The sequence below is a fragment of the Lepidochelys olivacea genome (genome assembly GCF_965140295.1).
Source record: "Lepidochelys olivacea isolate rLepOli2 genome assembly, chromosome: 17".
NCBI classification, from domain to species: domain Eukaryota; kingdom Metazoa; phylum Chordata; order Testudines; family Cheloniidae; genus Lepidochelys; species Lepidochelys olivacea.
In genome coordinates, this window is record NC_140427.1 from 7471019 (window position 1) to 7487380 (window position 16362).

At 41.6% G+C, this 16362-nt stretch overlaps 1 long non-coding RNA gene across 1 annotated transcript in view; it reads right to left on the minus strand.

Annotated features, from left to right (window-relative positions):
- Window positions 1-7697, minus strand: part of LOC311532647 — a 54080-nt gene extending 46383 nt beyond the window's left edge. The window contains exon 1 of the long non-coding RNA XR_014714427.1: window positions 7598-7697. This is a non-coding gene — a long non-coding RNA (uncharacterized lncRNA). The remainder of the gene's footprint in view (window positions 1-7597) is intronic.
- Between the last annotated feature and the right edge of the window lie 8665 nt (window positions 7698-16362).

Sequence of the window (16362 nt, forward strand, 5' to 3'; positions counted from 1 at the left end):
GGAGACCGTGTCAAAAGCTTTGCTAAAGTCAAGAAACAATACATCCACTGCTTTCCCTTCATCCACAGAACCAGTAATCTCATCATAGAAGGCGATTAGAGTAGTCAGGCATGACCTTCCCTTGGTGAATCCATGCTGACTGTTCCTGATCACTTTCCTCTCATGTAAGTGCTTCAGGATTGATTCTTTGAGGACCTGTTCCATGATTTTTCTGGGGACTGAGGTGAGGCTGACTGGCCTGTAGTTCCCAGGATCCTCCTTCTTCCCTTTTTTAAAGATTGGCACTACATTAGCTTTTTTCCAGTCATCCGGGACTTCCCCCGTTCGCCACGAGTTTTCAAAGATAATGGCCAATGGCTCTGCAATCACAGCCGCCAATTCCTTCAGCACTCTCGGATGCAACTCGTCCGGCCCCATGGACTTGTGCACGTCCAGCTTTTCTAAATAGTCCCTAACCACCTCTTTCTCCACAGAGGGCTGGCCATCTATTCCCCATGTTGTGATGCCCAGCGCAGCATTAGTGACCACTAAACTATGGCTAATGTTTCATAATATAAATTGCCACCCTCCGAGAAATAAAAAGGGAAATCTCTTTAATTTTTGGTGAGTGATTCAGATATTAGTCTACATGATTATGCACAATAGTTTACAGGGGATAAATAATCCACCGCTCTGCTGCGGATTTGGAAAGATTCCATCTCAGAAGTAGGAATCAGAGCCTATTTGCAGGAGAACCCCATTGAAATGCCATGTCAGGCCAGATCCTCCACTGGTCAGCGTAGCTCCATTGAAGTCAACTTACACCAGCTAAGGATCTGGCCTTTTGTTTCTTTGTGGTCTCTTCCAAACAAGGATGAGCTGAATTTTGCTTTGAAAAATGAACTTGTATGGCACATGTGAACACAGGCAGATCAAATCAGAAGAACATGTTTGCACAAACCGCTGAGTTTCCCCACTGTCCTAGATGGAATTTCGTAGGTTTTCATCCAGTGGGGAGGACGGGGGGGAATGTAGCTGGCTGGTGTCTAGAGCAGGCAGATCTACTTGTTATGAATAATATAAGGGCCTGATCCCACAAAGACTTATGCACATGCTTAAATCTCCACGAGTAGTCCTATTTGAAGTCAATAGCACCATTCTTCAGGAGTAAAATTAAGCATGTGCATAACTCTTGGAAGGATCAGGGCCTACAATTGTAAGTACTTCAGAGGCAGAGGGTCCCTGCTGACTTTCAGCTCAAATATTGACTAGCATCCTCTCCCCTCATAGCAGAAGGTCTGGTGAATGTCTGGTAGATCTGCCTTCTAGCTATGTAGGGACCCCAGAAACTATAAGACTGGTCCCGCTGAATGCTAACATGAGGCTAACATCCTACCATCTCTTCTCATAACAGGTTGTGGTAAAATGACAGGTTCTATTGTAAAGACAACTCAGACAAAACAGTTGGCTTTGTGTTGTTATAAATCAAACACAACTCACAGCAGGACTTAATTTCCAATAAGACACTGGCTCTTGAAAATTTACAGTATGCTTGGTTAAGGCAAGTAATTTTATTCTGTAACAAGCCCTGGGCTGTGGGGTAACAGCATCGCTGCCGGCAGAGGTTGTAAATATTTTTGGACAACAAAACTATCCATTAAAGAAATGCACCTACAGATGAACAATCTTAAGTTTGCTGACAGTTAAACATCCCTCCGTGATACTTGTTGTTATTGAGTTTGACTGCAACCATACCCCTTTTGATTCCCTGTCCATGTGTAGAATAGGAGATGGGTAATTGTTTGTGGGAACGTGTTACCACTTCATTAGCCAATTCCTCCCTGCTCTTAGATGCCCTTCACATGACAGTATCATGTCATCATTCTGCCATCATCCTGCCCATGACATGGAGACTCATACTAATTTCTCAGCCCAGACCTTTCATCTGGGTCTTAATTATTTTCTCCATTCAGAACAAGCTATTGTTAAAGTGACATCTTAATGCCAGTTATCTGATTGATCTATTACCTGTCTTCCTACCCAGGGACGAAGAATAGAAACCACAGAATCCTTTTGTCGTTGGAACTGGAGAAATACAGTTTTTAAAAAAATCTCAAGGCACCAAACAAAACTTATTGCAAAAAAGAAAAAGTTAACAAACTTCACGTTTGATTTTTGATGGGTTTACTTGAGTGGATAATTTTATCCCAGAACTAATGTAGGTCTTGATGTCCTTCTTACCATTGAAGGATTAAGGACAATTTCAATGTTGTTTGTGTGTACCAGTTCCTTTAAGTGATCATTAGAGAGAGACATTGTCTAATGATCTGAGCACAGGCCTACAAGTCTGTAAACACCACAGTTCTAATCCCTGCTCTAAATCCCACTGCGGTGCGGGTAAATTATTTCATTTCTTTGCCTCTGTTTCCACATATGAGGAATAGGGGTATTGAGAGGATGCTACTAAACAATGGTAAATCTCTGACAATACAGGTGATCCAAGTGCTAAGTGTCAGCAAAACAGCAGCTGTGTGAAATTATGCAGATGTGAAGGCCTGATTCTCTTCTCACTTAAACTGGTTTTACATCAAAGCAATCCTAATGATTTCACTGATGTTACTCCTTATTTACACTGGTGTAGGTGAGAGAAAGAGCAAGTCCTATAAGTGGGGCAACAACTGCCCTTCTGAAGTATGGCAGGCCTGTAGCTTACGTTAGGGCCCATGAAATTCTGCCCTGTCACCATTCATACTCTCTGATCCAAAGTCCTTTGGAAAGATTCCCCCTTGACTTCAATGGGCTCTCCACCGTCTGAGGGGTGAATGCACTCAGCTGGTTTAAAACCATTATTTGTACTGAAAGCGCAGTTTTGACTGCCAACATTTTGTTTAAAGCGTTAGCAGTGGCCATGGGTGGGATTCCAAAATGGCAGCCTCTTGGCAATCCCTGTCAGAGAGGCTAAAGACTGAATGGACAGGAGAGCAAATTACCTTCATCCTGATCCCTTCAGGCCCAGTAGCTCAGTTAATAGCTCAGTCTGTAGGAATCTTGTGCGGCTTCTCCCTATGCCTGACTTTTTGTGCAGCTAGATAAGAGTTCGGTCAACCCAGCCCCCTTCACCAGTGCTACAGTGAACAAAATCATCTTAATGACCTCAGAAATTTAGGAGGAGAATGTGGGAACAAGTCTATATGTAGTTTAAAATGGAATTATTCATGTAATTTATTAACTAGATAAAAAATTATGGTGGCCTATTGTTTGAAATAGGCATGTTCTTCTCTCTCTCTCTCTCTCTCACACACACACACACATATTGCAGCCACATGGATCTTTTAGGTTTCAGAGTAGCAGCCGTGTTTGTCTGTATTCGCAAAAAGAACAGGAGGACTTGTGGCACCTTAGAGACTAACAAATTTATTGGAGCATAAGCTTTTGTGAGCTACAGCTCACTTCATCGGATGCATCTTTTACTGTTTCTCACATTGTGAAGTCCGCTCTTTCCCCTTCCTGTGACATCTCCTATACACAAATGCTCTGTTAAAAAGTATATGTGAAACTGAGTTAAGTAACATGAACAAATAATACATGTATTGGAGAGCCTTTATGTTGTGATTGAAGCTAGTTTGCATGCTGATTTGTAGCTCTGTCCAGTGCTTCTGGCACCTGATCTTTCTTGCAAAGTAGGCTGTCCTGTCTCCAGAGTTCTCTACCAATTAAGTAATAAATAAAGATGAAATGAACATAGCCTTTCCTAAAACGATTTTGGAGGTAAAAAATAAGGGAATGGAGGACAGTTATTGATTGGAGCTATAAAAGTATCAGAGTTGCTTTTCTCGTTTATGTTGCCATAGGTTTTGGTCTGGGATGGGTGACAAATGAGTAGAAAATAATTTCAGATGAGGATTAACTTTTTGTTGTTGTTTTTTTAGTGGATGTTTCTAACTGTATCATCTGCAGCTCATCTGTTTGCAATAATGTTGCAGTTTGTTCCTAATGTGACTCTCTAATGAATGTTGCTTTTTAACTTTGGGTTCGCAGAAGTTTATTTTTAGAAGCCCAGAAAGGAATCCAGCCCTAAACCCCTCTCTTCTTAAATTCTCAGATTGCAAGGTCTGCTGGGCCAAGAACAGGAGTTTGATGCATTAAACCTGACACTCTTACATAATCAGCTTCAGATGGCACCTTGATAGCAGCCGCAGATAAGCTGGAAAGCCCGCTGCTGCTTTCCTTACAGTATCTGCTCCCCGGTACAGCTTGCCCACTGTCTGAGTGCAGCATTAAGAAAACAAATAACCAGCTTCACCAAAAGCTTTGGATAAGATACCACATTCCTTTTCCAGCTCACCTTTGCTACAGAGATTTAGTCTTAAACAAGTGGTGACTGGCAAAGGGGCTGTGTATATATCAGGCAATGCGTTTTAATATATACCATCAGACCCTGGAAAAAATTTCTTATTGCAGAAGAGCTTAGTCAATAATAATAATATAAACAGTATCTACTTCTCTTCATTCACAGATATCAATGTGATTTACAAAGGAAGATAGATATTATCCCCAGCTCACAAGGGAGGAAACTGAGACACAGACAGGTAAAATGACTCGTCTAAAGTCACACAACTGGTCAGTGGCAGAGCTGAGAATATAAACTAGTTCTGCTGCCTTCCAGTCCATTTCTCATTGGCTCACACTGCTTCCCATCCCTATACATGGACGTGTATGTATATGTAACTGCAGTGTTTTTCATGATTATTAAACAACAACAACAAAACACCTCAAACCCTGCAATATGATACACTCATTGCCCCCAAACACTGCGATTTCATTGATTTCGTGGTAGGGTTTAGGAGTATTAGTGCAGAATACCATAGTACTTGGTTTTATATGAGGGATGAGCCCTGGACAGGCAAAAACTCACTGTGTTTTAATATTATTAAACTCCAAGCATCCCAAGATGCTACAAATAGTAAAAAGAGTAAGCATAAAAGGGACTGTGAAAACCTTGTGCTGGGTTGATTTATCCAATGGAAATCAGCAGAGGAACGAAAGCCCAAGTAATTTCTCAGTAGCATTCGGTTGTTGCAGGGAGTCTGTTTGCTGCATGGCAAGAAGCCTTGTGGTACTTGGGTGAAGGCTGAGAAAAACCCAGCCTCAGCCTTTCTAGCCTCTGATGTTAATCTTTGTGATGGGGAGGACAATATTGACAGCAGGATGGTGCGCTCTGGCTTGAATGACAGGCCATATGTTTGCAAAATAGACTGAAGTACCAAATATAAAAGGCATAGGCAAGTGTGGAGTGAGGGAGAGATGTTTTTTGTTGTTGTTGTTGTTTTACATGTAAAACTTCCCCCATTTGGCAGCAGCCCAGTAACAATTAATCGGCAGGGGACTTTTAGAAAGCATCTTCCTAGGAAGTCAGAATACAGAAAAATCCTTCAAATTAAGCATCATTTAAAACAAAGCCCTGCATCAATATAAAATGGTGAAGGGACTTACAGTGAATGTGGATTACTCGGTGTAAGTAAATTGGACCTGATTCTGATCTTGCACCAAGTGTACATGGGTATATATCACTTAGTTTCAATTGGATTATTCCAGATTTTTACACTGATGTAAACAAGAGGAGAGCACTCCAATGGGATCTGCTGTTTCAACACTAGGTGGCCACCTGGGGCTCTCTCGAGTCAGGGACTGTCATCTTTGGTCCTTGGTGACATCCAAGAGTCCAGGGTTTTTAATCCAATCTAGGCTTAATAGTTTGTTTTAAAATGTACACTGCTTAATATTGTATATGAAACACTTAAATGTCCTAATTCATACTAAAGTCAAGGACACGTGAGAATTCTATATGCAATGCAAACCAGTGGATTTTAATAAAAACAATTCTTTGCTGGTTTGAACAAAAACCTGGATGGCTGGGGATCCCTGAGGACCTGAATTTGTCCAGTGTGGTTTACATTTTCAACTGTAATTTGCAAAACCTGCAAACTTTCGATCAAGTCCTGCTCATTTGCTGGGCCCACTCATATGTTTTTTGACCGTCAAGTATTCACACCCACAACCTCCACCCCCACCCCCACCTCACGTCGCCTCCTCTTGCGTGTGTGTAGAACGCGGGCCTGTAGTCTCCATGGTTACCACAATACCCAAGCTTGGAAAGCGGCTTGCCGAGCTCTAAGCCCCGTGCCTGAGGCCCCGGATGTATTGTTGTCTTTTTTCAGCGCCTGAGTAAAAATATTTTAAATCTCTATGTATTTTACTCAAAATGAGGAAGATAAGCTTAGGAGTGTGTGTGAGAGTGAGATAACATGCTAATGAGTGAGTGTCTTACCCAATAAGTGAGCCTGGACATGTCTGTGCTTGTGCAGTCATTTATAGCTGCTGCTGTTTAACATTTATGTTGTGATCGTGCCTCACCCAGTTCTGGTCTCCACTGTGCTAGGTGCTGTACAAACACATGGAAAATGACAGCCCCTGTCCCGAAGACCTTACAGTCTGTGCAAATAGGTAAGACTCAGGCCCTCACTTTCACTAATGTATATCAAGAGTGTAGAGTCTGTTGGTGTCAGTGGAGTAACACTGGTGTAAAACCCCCATAAGAGGAAAATCTGGGACAAGTGAGTGTAAAATTGCTACAAAGCTGTTTCAGTAACATTTTACAGCCACTTTGCCCAGGTGTAAATAGCTACACAGGGCAATTGGGCTCAGAGCTTAGATAAACTCCTCTAAATTTAAATGAAGACCAGTGCTTTTAACTATGCAGCAGTGAGCCAGACAAATGCTGAAGTGAGGATGGGGGAGAGAAAGGGAGATCAGATTTCTAAGCACCCTTGAAACCAAAGCCGCACTGTTTATAAACTTCCATAAATATTAATTGATATTTAATAAGGTAGGCAAACACAAGGGAAAGTATTGTTTTGGCCAACTCCTACACAGCAATCCCAGCCAAGCGTGAAAGAGTTTGTGTAACTTTCCTTAGGGGTTAAGAGCAGGTCACGGAAGGTCCTTTTTCCTGGCCAGTGTCCCAGCTTTTTAAGCTACAAGGGAACACAGTAGGCTCATGGGAATTTAACCCAAATACCTGCTGTCTATAGAGTGAAACTATTTGACTGCACATAGCTTTTGGACTTTAAAGTGTATAGACTAAATAAGAAGGGATCGGGGAAGGGGAAATACCTTCCCTCCTTTTCTTCCCCACCCTCACCAGAAACGAGGGGGTGATGGTAATGTTGCTGATGAAATGAATGATGTTGATTTTCCAATAGGATTATGCTTGAAAGGGGGTTAATGTTTTGTCAGTTGTGAAGTATGATGAGATAATAGCAGAAGTTAATTGATATGCCTTCCCACATAACTTGACAGCTCAGACAGGTGGTGAGTCGCCCTTCTGCTCGCACACATTGGTCTGTTTTCTGCCATGGCTGGGTTCTAACTTACACAGACAAGCTGACTGAGAAATAGGTCAATGCTTAAAAAGAAAAATCCCCTCAACCCAGCACTGCAAATTAGAAACTAACTGTCCCTCATGTCTTCCTGCATAATCTATGTTGTAAAGTGGCGGAGGCTGAGCAGGGGAAAAAAATGCTTGAAAGATTGCCAGAATTATCCAAGTGAAACTCACCTGGTTTTGGAGTGAGTCACCAGCTCCAAATCAGAGACCAAGAGCACTGAAGAGTTTCTTGTCTTTTCGCTAACCTGAATGTACATTGGCCGCTTCAGGGATTCACACTGAGATTCAGAGGGGGAAAAAATCTTTCAGTTAGAGTTAGGCCCGAGTTACAAAATCAGGATCTGAGTTTTGAACCCTCAATAGACTCGGTGTGCTCAGAACCAGGGTTGGATTTTGTCAATTTATGGAGGTAAAGGCTAGCAGTAAAATAAGGAAATGGTTTTGCATTCCCAAAAAATCTGGGGCTTCGCTTACTTTTGATGCAAAGCCCAGTGAAGCTCAGCAGTTCAGTCCAAAATATTCTTGGACATTTGTGGGGTGGGACTTTTCAAAAACACTCAGTTGTGGCCTTCACTCTTCTCCCATGGGATTCTGACTTTGGTGTAAATGGGACAACGCTAAATACTTTTGAAAACCCTTCCCTTCCATTCATCAGATGTATAGCTTGGAGAGATTTGGGCCATGTCTACATTACGGGGAGTATCTGGCATAGCTATGGTGCTGTAGCAATGCCAGCATACCCCGGTAGCATAGACATGGCCTACAGCAATGGAAGGGTTTTTTTCATCACTGTAGGAACAACACAACCCTGAGCAGCAGTAACAAGGTCAGTGGAAGCATTCTGTCATCAACCTAGCAATTTCTATGCCAGGGGTTAGGTCAACACAGCTACAGCACTCAGGGGTTGGATTTTTCACACCCCTATGCACTGTAGCTATGTCAGCCTAAGTTTTAAGTGTAGACCAGGCCACAGGATGTGGGTGGGCAGGACGGTGTGGATCAGAATCAAAGAAAATGTTCACACACTCCTGGGGACCAAAACCACAGGGTTTCATTCAGTTCTGAGAGTGTTATTATTTACATAGAGAAATATGAGAGAGAGAGAGAGAGAGAGAGAGAGAGAGAGAGGAAATTTGGAAAAACTCTTAACAACCCAATTCAACAAAACACCCAAATGATGACCCAATTCAAGAAAGCACTTAGTTTCCTGAATCAGCGTCCATAGCGCTTTCTCCTTAACATCCGTCTGTTCCTTACACAGAATGGCCAGGCAATAATGTATCTTGGGGATGTTTTGTTTATTCTTCTTTGTTTTTGAGGGTATAATATATTGTATTAGTTAGCCAGTCTGATGAAATGCCATACTGGAGTCTTTCCTCGATAATACCACCACCAAGGCATTTATTGTTGCAATGTGTCAAATGATTGGATCATTAGCAAATGAAAGATTAGATACATTTGAAGAACCATATTTGCTCCTGCATGTGGAAGCAAAAACTGAAGGTTGTTTTCTTAATACCGAGGCTCCTAGTAATTTAGCCAATCATACTTCTAAACAATTGTGTTTTCCACCCAAAACAGATCAAAATTGCTCTCAATTGCACCTAATTTGGGAAGCTTTTGGAATTCTAAAAGAAAATTGTGGCTGTAGAACTAAACATTGCTGCTGGTATTCATATCTCAGACAAAGACAGCTTTACAATTGTTGCCTGTCTGTATCAAGTTCACCAGTTTTAATTACAACACCCCACAGTGGAAATTTCACAAAACATTTTATCCGTGCGTAAAATTTAATTAAACAAACAGAACCCTAAAGAAAGCATTACATTTGTCACAGCAAAATCTGCAGTGGAGTAGGATATTTCCTGCTCTTACAAATGGGTTATGTCTCAGGATTGACAGGGGTTACCTTTGATGCAATGCAGATGGAAAATCAAATGTAAGAATTAATCCCTCTCTAGCCAGATTATGTGGAATCTTAAACAGGTGGCAAGGGATGTCAAGCCCCTTACATTTTTCATTATATTGTGGTACTGGTGTCGTCGGATGCTGGCCAACCTTCTAGCAGAATGTGTTATGTGATATAATTGTAAGATGGAAAACAGTGAAGGAATTTCTTCCATTAGGTTTCAGAGGCCATGATGGCATCTTTAGTTGATAAAGGAACTGGATTATGTCTAATCCCTACTTTTGGAGACATTTTTATTTCTTAGAAAACACTTTCTTAAAAAGAAAAGAGTACTTGTGGCACCTTAGAGACTAACAAATTTGTTTGAGCATAAGCTTTCATGAGCTACAGCTCACTTCATCGGATGCATGCTGTAGTTCATGAATGCTTATGCTCAAATAAATTTGTTAGTCTCTAAGGTGCCACAAGTACCCTTTTCTTTTTGCGAATACAGACTAACACGGCTGCTACTCTGAAAACTTTCTTAAAAGCATTTCCACCACTGCAAGTGGAATGTAAAATATAACTTGCAATGAGGCTCAGGTCAAGGTTTTCAGAAATGAGTAGAAATTCTGGGTGACTCTATTTTGGGGGTTCCGGTCAGCAATATTTTAAAGGGGCCTATTTCTCAGAGCACAAGCCCTCTGACAACCAGGGTCTTTTTTTAATGTGTGTCAAATTGGAGATCCAAAACTGGAGGCACCCACTGTCAATAATCAGTTGTTTAAATTAATGTGAATTTTAATTTATTGTATTGTCTAGAAGTACAGATTTTTTTGGTAATGAATAATACACTTATGAACCCTGAAAACTCGGAGAAACAAGCTGTCAGACAGTCCAAGGATTACAAATGAAGAGGTGAGTATCATGTATAGAACACACACAATACATTGTCTGGGAAACTTCCTTTGGAACAGCGTGTGGGACACACTTCAAGGATCAAAAAAGCTCAAAGGACAGAGAAATAAATGGAGAGAGCATAGAAACTAGATTGTTTGCACCAATTAACGATGGGGCCCTTAATCCAGGGTCAAAACACTCGTAGACTTCAGGGAAATTATGGTTCTGATCTGAATTTTGTGCACCAAACTCAGTTTACAGAGCCAAACCAAGACCTGGACCCAAACTCTCCTGAGCTTCAGGCACGTCAAGATCTGAGTTTTGCAGCCCAGGTGTACCCTAGACTCCGTACTTTTCCTATATTCTATCTATTTTGCAGAAATACCTCCAAATATTTGGGAAGGTTGAGCTCCACAGCACATGATCTTTGCTATATTTCCCTGCCCTCTGGGGTCAGCAAGCGTCTAAGGACAACCCCTATCTCAGTCCACTGTGCTCTGATCTTTGAAGCCAGAAGGATCTACTTGCTTGGACAGATGCATTAAACGTTTGTAACAAAACCTTTGACCTGGTGGTGGCATTTGTCACAAACCTGAAACCTGGGCAAGGTTCACCAACCTTCAAGCAAGCCTAGGATTGAGGTGGGAACCATGGGAAACTTTCTGGTTTCATCCAGGTTTTGCTTGGTTGTTTTGGGTTCATTCCAAAATGAGAGTCAAGGGGGACACAGCCTAGAAAAACAGTGAAGCCAGAACAAAAGATCTGTTTGAACCCCAACAGGCAAAATTGTTTCTGGTTGGACTGGTCCTTCCACACAACAAACTAATATTTCCAGCATGAAGGACTGAATGTAAACAAATTATTCAGGAGAGAAACTGTGGATGACACACCATGTTAGAGAAAAAGTGAAGGAGAAATATGCCATTTTTTCTTGATGTATTGTTAGTGTAGGCGAAAAAAATGATGTTATGGCCTCCGTGAGACCAGACACCTTCAAGATTTCCCCACGTTCTGTGAGTGATGCACACCAATCGGATCAGGACATACACAGGAAGGCAGCATGCGCTAATGGTTAGTGCATGGAGGACAGTGTATTGAAAACTGGATTCTATTCCTGGCTCTCTCTGATCCTGGTCAAGTCACCTTGGACTTGATCCTGAAAAGTGCTGGTGACTCTGGGCCCAATCCAGCCACGCACTTAAGCACATGCTTAACTTCAAATGCTGGCATAGTTCCATTGATTTCAAAGAATGTGTTCATCTCTTTGCAGGATCAAGCCCCTTAATGTCTCTCTTTCTGTGCTTCAGTTTCCCCATTTATAAAATCAGGATAACGACACTTACCTATCTGCCTCTGTAATTGCTTTGAGATTTAATGTGGAAGCTGTGCAGTTTCCTTTACATTTCAATACAATTCCTGAACTTAAAAAGTTAAATAGTGGGTCTGTGTCAGGGAAAAGCATTGTTTGCTACTTGCTAAGGCTGTTCCATTGTAGCTCACAGAACAATAGGGGGGGTTCCTGATTGTGTTGCAAGAAGATCAACTTTCTCCCAGGAGATAAATTTCATGATCACTGTTTCCCCAATGACATTTTCTGGGTTTTTTTTTTGGTTTTTTTTTTCGGGGGGGGGGGATGAGTAAAAACCAATACACCAATTATATATATTTTTAAAATATGTAATCTATATTCACTACCTTTGAACACCTTTCATTGTTTAAAATGCTAATCTTGTTTCATGGCCTCTCATCCATTCCACTTGTGAATTATTAACTAGAACTGGTTGAAAAATGAAAAAAAATACACAAAAAACTCCCCCCCTCCCCAAAAAAAACAGACTTTTTTTAATAGAAATATTCAGTTTTTGAAAAATGTCAAGCACTTTGTATGCTGGTCAAAAAAAATAACATTTTTGGGAACAAAAATAAAAATGTCTGCAAAAAATATAATTTTAAATTTTGAAAACACAAACATTTTCAACCAGAGCTATTCTTAACCAGTTAGAAGTACCTGCAGTACTGTGCATTCATTAATAAAATGCAACAGTGCGTTAACTTAACTCAGCATTTCTAAGCCACTAATCCTCACCTATTTTGTGTTTGCAGTTAAATCAAGATGTCAGTTAGGGGACTTGCTTAGAGGACTCAATACAAAAGTGAGTCAAAAGAAAAGGAATACTTGTTGCACCTTAGAGACTAACCAATTTATTTGAGCATAAGCTTTCATGAGCTGAAGTGAGCTGTAACTCACGAAAGCTTATGCTCAAATAAATTGGTTAATCTCTAAGGTGCCACAAGTACTCCTTTTCTTTTTGCAAATACAGACTAACACGGCTGCTACTCTGAAAAGTGAGTCAGTGTCTCCCACCATCTAGAGTATGTACTGGGGAGTCAGGGAGTCAAGAGACCTGGGTTCTGTTCCACACACAGTCATTGATTCACCTTGGGAAAGTCACTTAACTTCTCTGCACCTTTGTTTTCCCATCTGTGAATTGGAGCTAATGGTATTTAGCCTTTGAGAGCAATGAATGAAAGTGCTACGTGTTACAGTATATGAGGTCTTCCCACCTGCATCCCATGTATTATGAGTCCCCTGAATCTTTTGGCTTCAGCACCCCGATGAATTTGTTTATGACAATCCGTGAGAATTCTGTGCATCATAAATGCTGACCGCATTGTATTAGGTCTGTGAGGCCAGACAATCACCTTTAACTTCTGGCAAAGATGATCCACCTAAATTCCTGTTGAAGTCAGGGTTGTACATGTCTAGTACTATGGCTGAAAGTATTGAATTTGCCTTCCCAGCACAGGCTTTCTATTTCCATTGCCATCAGCATCACAGCTTTACTTAACTGCAAACAGCCAGTCTGGAATGCTGTTTGTAGTTTTACCTCATCCTTAGCTCAAATAAATTCACCAGTAAAAACTGGCTGTGAGGTTACATCCCAGACTGTGGAAGTACCCCAAAATCTTTTCCTCTCTACCCAGCTACGAGTCCACAGGGTCGAAAGGGCTCAGAAAGAAAAGCGTGTGTATTACTCTGCAGCTTCACTTGCTGAGATCAGAGTTCAAGGTTCTATGCTTCTCCTGCATTAGCTGATCAATTCCCTAGCCCCTTGAGCAAGAAGCTGCATTCACTGAATGCCTTAAACTGCTTGAGAGGTTAGGGTTGTCGTAATTTCTTTCAGGAGAAACCTAGAATGGCTGCTGGCAGACGTGTAAAGGAGGAACTGATAGTTGCGTTGACTGCCCTGTAGATAAGTGTGTATATTTTTAATTTTTATCTCAGTAGAATGTGTTCTGTTTGTGACTTGGTCTCATAATAAGGAACACTTTACACTTGTAAGAACGGAAGATCTCAAAGCACAGCACTGCTCTGAGGTGGGTACATGCTATCTCTATTTTATCAATGGGGAAACTAGGAGCAAAGGTAAAGTGATTTGCTTGTGCTTGCACAGTCACTAGCAGAGCCGCAAATGGACTCCATTGTTCCGCTTTCTTGGACCTGGGCTCTAACCACTAGGCAATGATCCCTATCACTTTCAGTGTCTGAAAAGCATTTCAGTTCCCCTCCAAAGACTCCAACCCACCTGCTCAAATCCAAGACATGCGGCCTTGTCCCCATTGATCTGTGGCCAAAGAGAGAGCAAGGAAGAAAAGTGTGTTTTATTCTGGAGGTTGGCGTTTCCCTATACAAACGCTGTTGAAATAAAGAAAAATGGAGGGAAATTGTAGTGAGCTTAGCAGACAAAACTGAGCAGTTGGCTGTGGCAAGGCTCACAGTACTTAAATGCAATAGCTGATCTAATCGTTGTTCTTGAGGAAGCTTTTTGCTGCATTTTAGCACACAAAGCTTTCCCTTTTCTCTTTTGTGGCTTGAGCTGCTATTTAAGAAAGCAAAAATCAATAAACCTTTCCAGCTTTCAATCTTTTGCCCCAAAAGGTGTTTTTTTGGGTAGTGTTTTGTCATTCATAAGCTGTGGCGACAAATCCTTGACATCATTCGTGGATAATATCGATCAGCTCTTCCATTGCGCCAAAGGACAAATAGAAATCATTTATCTGTCTGGACTCCAAAACAGCAAAAGACAAAGGGCTCCGCCAGCCACCCATGACAATCAGCAGCTGAAGGTATTAGCAGGAGGTCAAGTTCAGAGGTCAGAGGTCAAACAGGTTGTCATCAGTTTCTCACAGCTTTCAGAGTGGAAAAAAACAGCTGGTTCTTATTAGCCAAATCCACTCCACTGTAAGAAGAGAAGGGGGAATGGGAAGAGGTACGAAGGGTTTGCTGGTTGTGAGATCAGTGTGCACAGGAGTGATTTTTGAAAAAAGAGGACTGGGTGAGCACAGGGTGCCATTGGCAAGGCTGTACTTCTGGAAGGGAGTCCTGTCCATGGGATTTACTGCGTCTAATTCTCTGCCGACTAGTGTGATAAACAAAGATACTGTCACAAAGTGGAGCTGCTTGTGGTATTGAGAGAATGAGCTTTCTATGAACTAATCCTGTTGGCCGGTTAAGGGGTGAGAGAATGTGAGTATGTGGTGGGGTGGGGTGGTGCGCCAATCTTCCTGCCAGCTTTCAATCCTTTAAATAATCTGAGGACTGCAGGTAATCACTTCCAAATCAGACAAGAGGTCTGGTACAAGCCAAAAAGTGAGTAAGGATGGCCTTGTGATAACCTAGAAAGTGGGAGAAATGTGTGGTTTCTTATCCTCCTTATAATACATCAAGAAGGTCTGAAAAAAAATATTTACTACAAATTTCAAGTCTTGACTGACCTGGTTTTGCTGGAGGACCGATGAAGTACTGGGATTATGACAGGATACAAAGTTGAGTAGTTGAGGGGGGAAGGGATTGTATTTGTTTTAATCTCTTTGGGTTCTGTTTGGTTTGATTTTTTGTTTGTTTGTTAACATCACCTAATTCAAATCTCTGACAAATGCCTAGGGGACAAGGGCTCTTTGCCCAAAGCCCCCTGTCAATTCAAAATCAAGCTGCTGAGAGAGCCTCTTCCCTAGTCCTCCATGAAGACTTCCACCAAAAACAAAGTTAAGACATGATATTTATAAAATTAAACCCAGCAGCCTGTCCTCCCCCATTTCATTTATAAAAAGCTTTTCGGGCATCTCTATGCATCATGAGGGTCACAGGGCCATTCATTTCTTTTACTTGCCATCTTGAAATCAGTCAGGACACCTTGGTTCTATTCCCCAGGCTGAGGCCGCAGGATTCATGGGGGCAAGTCATTCACCTCTCCGCATTTTTTCACCCCCATAAAATGAGGTAAAGGTGTTTGTCTATCTTCCATGACACCTGCATGATTAAAATAATAAATGCCTGTAGAGTGCTTTGAGATCCTTGGATAGAAAGCACTTATATGGGTCTGATCCAAAGCCCATTGGAATCAACTGATCCAAAGCCCATTGGAAGCTTTGGATCAAGCCCAACAACAGGCCCATTTCTAAAACAGCCTCATCTCTCATCTTTAACATGTTCATGGCCTTAGGATGGACACAGAGCTGACGTAGGACATAACTGATGCATAGCTTTGGTGTAGGCCTTCTGCATAAAGGTGTATTTCACCCTTGATTTACTAGCTGAAAAAGTATCTGGGTCTTTGTCTGTTTCATGTTTAGGTTCTCTTCATTAGGCTGTTCTCTCATACAGTTTTCTCCAAGACTTGTGCTCTAGGAAGAAAGCACCAAATTAAAGTGTTCCTTGGCCAGTGGTGGGCTCCTGAATTCTGAATGAATGGGGAAGTTGGCTTCCAATTTAAAAAACATGGGGGTTTTTGTGTGGGCAACTACTGCTAGTCATTGACGCCTGAAGTTGGGCCAATGCCTGAAAAGGTGCCCATTCTTTTCACAGTCCTCTTTGAGTGAGTTTCAGTGCTTGTTGATTGTGTTGTTTCTAAAATTGCCAGTACCATACATGGAACACTTCTCCTCACAGCCAATCCTCAATAAAAGGAAATAAGAAATTCGTAGGTGTAGACATAGAAAAATGAGTGAATACATTGCGAAAAAAACGTACATTAGGATAAATAATTAGGAAACATGGCACGGCAGCTCAGGGTTGAAGGCTGGCTAGACACAAGTTAGCCCTGTCACTATTGAGGGCAATAGCACCGGTATTCGCCCTCCGTGGGCC